Source organism: Psammomys obesus, unplaced genomic scaffold (genome assembly GCF_907164565.1).
Source record: "Psammomys obesus unplaced genomic scaffold, mPsaObe1.curated_primary_1811, whole genome shotgun sequence".
NCBI lineage: Eukaryota > Metazoa > Chordata > Mammalia > Rodentia > Muridae > Psammomys > Psammomys obesus.
In genome coordinates, this window is record NW_026587216.1 from 38,665,544 (window position 1) to 38,673,874 (window position 8,331).

Genomic DNA, 8,331 nt, shown 5'->3' on the forward strand with positions numbered 1-8,331 from the left:
TTTGTCTTTGTTTTAATGTCAGGTATTTTGGTTGCATTGATGAGAAAAGTTACATATACAGACGTGAGTTTTGGCTTTAAAAAACTTCCAAAATACAAAGTGATAAAGAAAAAAAAAAGGATAGATACATAAATAATAACAAAATACACAGCAAGGTGGTAATCATGGTAACAAAGGAAGCCTTCATTGAAGGGATTTTAGGAAGCCTTTGTGAAGTTTTCTCTCCAGAAAGCAGAGCACAGATTCAAAGCGGGGTGGGGGGTGCTGAGGGCATCATCTCATGTACCAGAGAAGAGCACAAAGAAGGGAAAAGCCTGAACCATGAGCTGGGAGTAGTGGAGGGCACAGAGAGGAGGGCTGTCTGGCTCAGGCACTATTCAGGAAGGAAACTAAAAGCACGTTCATTTTGGATATTTTAAAAGATTTATGAACGTGTGCAGAAGAAATTAGGAAACTAGGCTGAGGCTGTACTTCAGTTGGGAGAAGCTTAGCTCACACACAACAATCTTCACTGATGTCTAGATGTCATTTGTAGCACACCTCCCTGTAATCCAAACACTTGGAAGCGAGAGGCAGCATGGGCTGCCTGAGATGAGGGAGTGTCTTGAGACCAGCGACAGAGGAACGCCATCCCTCTTCCTTGCCTGAGGTGTCAGCGTTTCCGATTATTACAATACTGTCCTGTGCTAGAGTCCAGAAAGAGAATGGCCGTCTTATGAGCACTAAGAAATGAGAGAAAACAGATGCATGAAACTGCATGCCTGGTATTAGGCTTTTAGTATTTTTACACATTTATGAGAGTTTAAAGACAGCCACCCACCATGCGTCAACTTAAGGTTTCTCGATGATGAAGACACAGAGTCCTGCTCACAAAGGCGCTCAGTTTTTTCACTTCACTATTGTATTCAAGAAATTGCATTCAACATAAAATACAAACTTATATATAGGCTTTGTTTTAGATTCTTTGGTCCCATTGTGGGCCAATGTAAGTTAAAGGACCAGGTTCAACTACTGTGGTGATTGAATGAGAAATGTCTCCCATGGGCTTGGGTATTTGAACTCTCAGTGATACTTTTTGGGGAGGGTTAGGGGGTGCAGCCTTGCTGGAGGATGTATCTCTGGGGGTGCTCCTTGGGAGGTCAAAGCCTCCAGCCCCTTCATCTGTGTCTGCTTCATGTTTGCAGTTTGAAGATGTGCGCTCTCAGCTTCCTGTCTCAATGCCTGCCACTGGCTGCCAGGATTTTCCCACCACAATAGACACTTACCCCCCTGGAACCATAATCCCAAACAAACTCTTTCCTTATAAGTTGTCTTGGTCATGGACATTTTATCACAGCGACCTAAGAGCTATGGCGACCAGTAGGTCACATGTATATGTGACTTTGGCTTATGCTTTTTCATCTTACCGTGAAGTTCTGGGATAGCTGGGCAGTGGTAGCACTCACCTTTAATCCCAGTACTTGGGAAGGCAGAGGCAGGCACATCACTGTGAGTTCGAAGCCAGCCTGGTCTACAAAGCGAGTCCAGGACAGCCAAGGCTATATAGAGAAACCCTGTCTCAAAAAAAAAAAAAAAAAAAAAAAAGTGCCAGCCACTGGTGGTGTAACCTTAGTTAAAAGCCCATGGCTGGGAGAACCATATCCTAAAGAGAAAACTACTGCTGTTATTTCGCTAACAGGATACAATGTACCTGTCGAATTGTCTTCTAAATAACTGTGCTTAGCCCCAAAGAGCAGTTTTGCTGCCAACTATGGTCAGAGAAGCTCCTTTTTATAGGGGCAGCAGTTGCTGCAGAGACTCATAACTGGTCAATGTGTTGAGGATAAGTGACTATTAAGTGTTTATCTATCAATGGCACATGCACATCACCCCTTCCAAGACTTGGGAACACGGCAGAAAGGCATGGAAAATGTAACAGCTTGAGGACAGGGTGGAGAGTTGTGAAATGCCGTCCTCCAAAAATGACATGATCACAGCACTCTTGACTTCTAGCAGTTACGCTTATCTGCAAAACACTGGGACTATAGACACCTGCCATGGACTGGGAGGGGTTCACGCCACCCCGGCCCAACCCCCAGGAGCTATAGGTGTTGGGATATATTTAAAAATATGCCACTGAAGGAGATTTATTGGCTGGAGATGGAGAGGGAAGGGGAGAGAGAGATGGTGGGGAGAGGGAATACCCTGACAAAGAGAGGAAAGAGAGCAAGAGAGGAGCGAGAGTACAAGAGAGAGACAGTCTTTTTATAGTTCTTGCACAGCAGTGTAGCTGAACCGTGTCTGCCAGGTGCGTCTGCCACACACCTGGTGAACAACAAACGATGACATCATAGGTTACTAGGCAACCCAGAAGCAGGCTGCCTATACGCTAACAATCAGTAGGTAATAGTTGCTGGGGAAGAGAAAGAAAATGTCTTCAGTAGGGTAGCGACTGGCAAAGTGCCCATGCTTTTATAAAGAGCATCTTACCCATGCATGCCCTTGTAAGCAACCCTAATGAAAGTCACTGAAAAAGCCACAAAGAAAAAGAAGAGAAAAGGAAGGAAGGAAGGAAAGAAAGTAGGAAAGAAAGAAGATAAGACAAGACATGAAAGTAGAAGAAAGCCTAAGAAGCAGAAGAGGATCAACAAGAGCGGGAAGGACAGAAGAGAGGATAAATATGGTCAAACTATATTATATCCACGTATGAAAACTTTATGATTAAACCCACTGTCATGTATAACTAACATGCAAATAAAATGTGAAAAAGTTCAGCCTGTGAGTGCAGGGGAGAAGTGGTGAGTGCAATCCCCCTGTCCTCTAAGCTCCCAGAACACCAAAGCCTGACCCTGATGCTTAGTCACGCACGTGGCGGCTAGTTTTAATTCTCGACTTGATTTATTGTAGAACCTCTTGGGAAAAGAGTCTCAATGAGGAACTGCGTAGATGAGTTTGGTCTATGGATATCTCTGTGTGGCATTGTCTTGATTATATTGAAGTGTGAGGTCCCACCCATCATGTTGGCACTATTCCCTAAGCAGCGGATCCTGAACTATGTTAAGAATGAAGAGTGAAGCATCGCAGCATATTTTGTTTTAGTCCCAGGACTGCGGAAGCAGAGGCAGGTGTCTTTCTGTGAGTTCAGGATTAGGCCCATCTGTAGAGAGTTCTAGGCCAGCTAGAGCCATATAGTGAGACCTTGTCTCCAAAAGCAACAGCAGAGTGAGCTGTCCAAAAGCATTCACGCGTTTATTCTCTCTGTTCTTGACTGCGGATGTAGCTAGCTGTTTCATGTTCCTAGTGCTTTGAATCCCCTGAGATGGTGAACTGTAACATGGAATCATGAATTAAATCAAGCCCTTTCTTCTTTAAGTTACTTTTGTTAAAATATCTTTAAAAAAAAAAAGACAGAAATTGACCTGAGAAGTGTAATCATTGCTGTGAGAAACCTCACCATGTGGCTTTTAAACTTCGGAATTGTTTGCTTTGGCAGTACATTTACTAAAATTGGAACGATACAGAGAAGATTAGCATGGCCTCTGAGCAAAGATGACGCGCAAATCCATGAAGCATTCCATATCTTTATTATCTTACTCTATTTATATTGAAATTGCTCTGGTTCAGAATCTTGCGGGGAGGTGGGGTTCTACATGGTTCCTTGAAACTTTGGAATTGCTTCGTGGGAGGAATGTAAAAGTGGTGGGTACCTTGGGCTACAAAAGCCATTGAATGCTAAAACCAGTGCTTGATGGGTCATTCTAGTGGGAGCTTGGAAGACAGCAATTCTGAGAGAAACGCAAACAGACGCTGAGATCTAGCACATAAGTATTCAGAGGGGAACAAGGACTCTAACAGGCCTTGGTCTGGAGCTGTTCTTGTGACATTTGGCCAAGAATGTGGCTTTCTTCTGCCCATATCCTGAGAACCTGAATGAACTTGAAAAGGATTTTCTCAGGGTCAGTGGCAGAAGTTGATACCACTGTGGCCTATGGGGACTAGAGTATGTCTTTATCTTGCAGCAGAACCTGGAAAGGCCACAAACATTGTCTACATGGTTTTGAAGGCTTGAAAGATACAAGGCTGAGGGCTTGGGGTCACAGAGTAGAGTTAAGGACAGACACTGTGTGGCTTGGTTCAAATCCCTGTGGCGAGGCCTTAGGAAGCCATTATGTGAAGCTGTAAAGGTGAAACGAGCTACAGCTGGAGAGAACAGAATATTGGAGATCTTAGGGTCCATAGACGTCTAACAAGGAAAGCAGCAAGTTTTCAATAGAGCTGGCTTAGGCCTTAGAGGGAAATTGTTTGTACTTTAGTTAGCAGAGATGGAGAGTTGGGACTGCCTTTTGTCCAAGCCTTTTGGAGCCCAGCTAATTATCAATTTGACACCATGGTGAATTACCTGAAGAGAGTCTCAATGAGGGACTGTCTAGATCAGGCTGGCCTATGGACATGTCTATGGGAGATTGTCTTAATTATATTAATTAAAGTGAGAGGACCCATCCCATATGGGTGGTCCTGTTCCCTAGGCAGAAGATCCTGTATTGCATTGAGAGTTAGGAGTGCAAGCTGAGCATGAGTGAGCATGTATTCATTCACTATCTGCTCCTGAAGGGGGATGTCAAGATGCTCAAGTTCTCCTTGCCTTGACTCCTCTGCAGTGATGGACTACAATCTGAAACTGTGAGCTAAAGTAAATTCTTTCTCCTCTGAGTTGCCTTTTGTTGGGGTATTTTATCATAGCTGTGGAGATACTCATAGAAGTGTCTTCACAGAGTTCATTTTTATGCTGAGATCAGAAGTCATATGAGTCTGAGAGTTAACAGTTCCTTCAGAACAATTTTATTCCCAACTTTTGAACCCTCTTTATATCCTGTAGACATACAGTCACCATGATGGATTTGAGACTGCCTCTTTCACTCCATCTTTGGCAGAACTTTCCTTGTGCACAGAAAGATAGGCACAGCTGCTACTAGTCTGGTCACTAGGGACATGCCAGTTAGTGAAGGGGACACATTGGGAAACAAAAAACAAGGGAAGAGCAAGAAAGGTGCTAGGCCTGGTGGTGCAAGTCTGTAATCCTCGTACTCAGGAGACTGCGGCAGGAGACTCCAGCCTGGACCATACGGTGAGTTCTAGGATACCTTGAGATTCAGATTTGTTTTTGTTTTGAGACCCTGTCTCAAAACAAACAAAAACAAAACCCAAAAAGTCTCGCCTGCACAATGCTCTGCATCAGCTGAATTATTTTATGTTTATCATGTCTGCTAATACAAAGGGATGCAAACTCCTCCTGACTCTGAGCACTGGCCTACCCTTGAATGATGGGGTTCAGACAGCCTCAGCATGACCTGCAAGAACAGGCATCCACACCACAGGATGGAAAGGAGAAAATATTGAGAGGGAAAAGAGTCTTCAGGAAGAGGGTGGAAAATAGAGCAGACACCAAGAAGACTTAGTTGTGCGCCTCTACTCATGCCAATGATTTGTGTGCAAGAAGATCTCAGAAAACTCAGGTCTGAAGGGAATTTCTGTACACAAAAATTACGTGGATGTTTGAGGGCGGAAGGTAGTGGTGTACGCTTGTAACCCTCGCTTTTGGAAGACAGAAGCAAAAGATAAGGAGATCAACGTCATCCGCAGCTACATAATCTTTGAAGCCAGACTGGGCTACAATAAAACCCTGTCTCAAAAACAAAAAATTAAAAAAGTAAAGAATTAAAAAACAAAAACAGGCCTGGAGCCTGGCATGGTGGCGCACACCTGTAATCCTAGCACTCAGGGAGGCAGAGGCAGGCAGATCTCTGTGAGCTTGAATCCAGCCTGGTCTACAAATCGAGTCTAGGAGAGCCAAGGCTACACAAAGAGGAAAAAACAAACAAACAAACAACAACAACAAAAACAGGAATGAAGAGATGGCTCAGTGGTTATCAGCACTTTCTGCTTTCACAGAAGAAGTAAGTTTGGACCCCAGAACTCATACCATATGAATCACAGTCATCTGTTACTTCAGAAGAGGCCTCCACAAGAATGTGTATATGTTTATGTGTTTACGCATGTTCACCCCTTTAAAAAAAAAAATAAGGCAAATCTTAAAAACAAATAGGTGAGGGCTGGAGAGATGGCTAGGAGATTAAGAGTACTGGCTGCTCTTCCAAAGGTCTTGAGTTCATTCCCAGCAACCACGTGGTGGTTCACAACCCTCTAAGATGAGATCTGGTGCCCTCTTCTGGCCAGCAGATGTACATGCAGGAAGAACACTATCCATGATAAATAAATAAACCTTAAAAACAAACACACAAACGAAAATCGAAAAAGCCAAACAGAAAACATGGACGACTAGGGGCCAAGTGTGGCGGTAAGTCACAGAACACTTAAAGTAGATGTAGAAAAATCACCTCAAGTTTCAGGCCAGGTGAGGCTACAGAATAAGACCCTGACTCAGAACAGTAACGGGGGCTTGCAAAATGGTGTCAGCAGATAAAAATAAGTTGCTGTAAAAGATGATGACCTCAGTTTGACTGACAGAACCCAAGGTGTGAAGAGAATCCACTCCAAAAAGATGATCTCTGACCCCAACATGTGACCTTCGCCATTTGCACCCACAAATGCATAACACACAGAGAGAGATTTAAAATACAACAAAAAACATGGAAGCTTGACTTTCTGCATAAGTACATAGGGCAATAAAATGGAATAAAAGGGAAAGGGTTACTGGAGAGCAAATCAAGTGTTCAATAGGCCCAACTGAAAAGCAGTAATCGGCTGGGAGAGTGGATCACTGGGGTAGCCAGCAAGGGTAGGCCCCGAGTTCACCTCCTGTGACTCCTTCCTCCCACAGGTATGTCAGAGGAGGGGACCTGGGGCAGGAATGCCAGGTCCTCAGGCACTGACTATGGAACCATGGGCCACTCACCTAAATGAGATCCCCTCCCGTTTCCCAGTCTTTCAAATAGGCAGAGCAGTAATCCTTGCATGCCCTATCAAATGTTTGGGCAAACAGAAGAGGATGCTTAGCACAGTTTGGCACATAGCGAAGTCTCCATACATGTCACTATATATAAACTCATGGTTAGGTATGAGCAGCCATGGCAAAGCTCCTGCAGGAAGTCCAGACCCACGCACGGGGCACGCTGTGAACTGTGGGGTGGCAGTGCTGCTTGGCCTCACCGGTGCTTTTCACTTCGCTCAAGTTAGGCTGGACATTTCACCCAGTAGCTCAAGAGTGGAAGACAGTTTAACTACAAAGATCAGTCACTTAAATGGTAGAAATTTTCATAAACATGCTTCGTTCACAATTACTCATATTTCAGCCCTTTCGCCATTTACTTTTGGGTTTCCACAAGTGAGAGCCACCTTAACCTGCTGACTTTTTTTTTATAATACAAAGAAAATATTTGTGTATAGCAACTGATTTTTAAACATTATTTATTTGGAGAGCCGGCTGCTCTTCCGGAAGACCCAGGTTTAATTCCCAGCACCCACTTGGCCATTCATGGGCCATCTATAACTCCAGCTCCAGGAATCTGACACCTTCTTCTGACCTCTTCAGGTACCAGGCATGAATGTGATACACAGGCAAAATACTCATACAACTAAATTTAAAATATATCTATATTTAAAAAAACCATTATAGTGTGTGTGTGCTCATGTCATGGTGAACATGTGGGAGAGAGAGGGCAACTTTACAGAGTCCATTTTCTCTTCCACCATATGAGTCCCATGGGTCAAACTCAGATCAGCAGGCTTAGTGGCAAGTGCCTTTACCCTCAGAGCCATCTCCATTACTCACTTTTGCTTTTTTAACCCTATATTGTAATGGCTGAAGATGAGGAGGTCAGGACTGTCATTTGAGGAAGCCACAACAATGTTTTAAAATTTCCCTTACATCTCTTATCTCTTTCATTTTCCATGCTTCCCCCCCCCCCCACTAGCACAGATTTAAGGAAGGTCTGCAAGATAAATTTATTTAGCATCAAATCTCATTTAGTAGGAATCCCTCTAACAGGAAATGAGCTCATGTCCCCTGCAATGAGGCATGTCATTAACTTCATCTTCGTTCTGGAGGCTTCTGTTCCTGCCTTTGTCATTTCCAAGTCTGTAATTTTTTTTTTTTTTTGAGTATTCAATTAAATGAAGTCACTGTTATTTTATATTTTTAAGAAGGCATGGAAACTAAGCTAGTAACCATAGCAATACAAGCCTGTTTCAACTTTACAATGATTTTCCTCTATCCAGTTTCTTAACAAGCAAATACTGAGTTTATTCAAAGTTCTCTGAACAGTTTCCATTTGTTCATCTCTTATTTCCTGTGTTTCTCTTCATTTCTTCTTTATCTTCTAACTCCTTCATTTT

The 8,331-nt window shown here is 43.4% G+C and overlaps 1 non-coding gene across 1 annotated transcript; it reads left to right on the forward strand.

The window, feature by feature from the left end:
• Positions 1-3,458: 3,458 nt before the first annotated feature.
• On the forward strand, positions 3,459-3,563 carry LOC129673768 (U6 spliceosomal RNA). The gene has a single exon (XR_008719702.1). It is a non-coding gene; the product is annotated as a U6 spliceosomal RNA (small nuclear RNA).
• Positions 3,564-8,331: the final 4,768 nt, after the last annotated feature.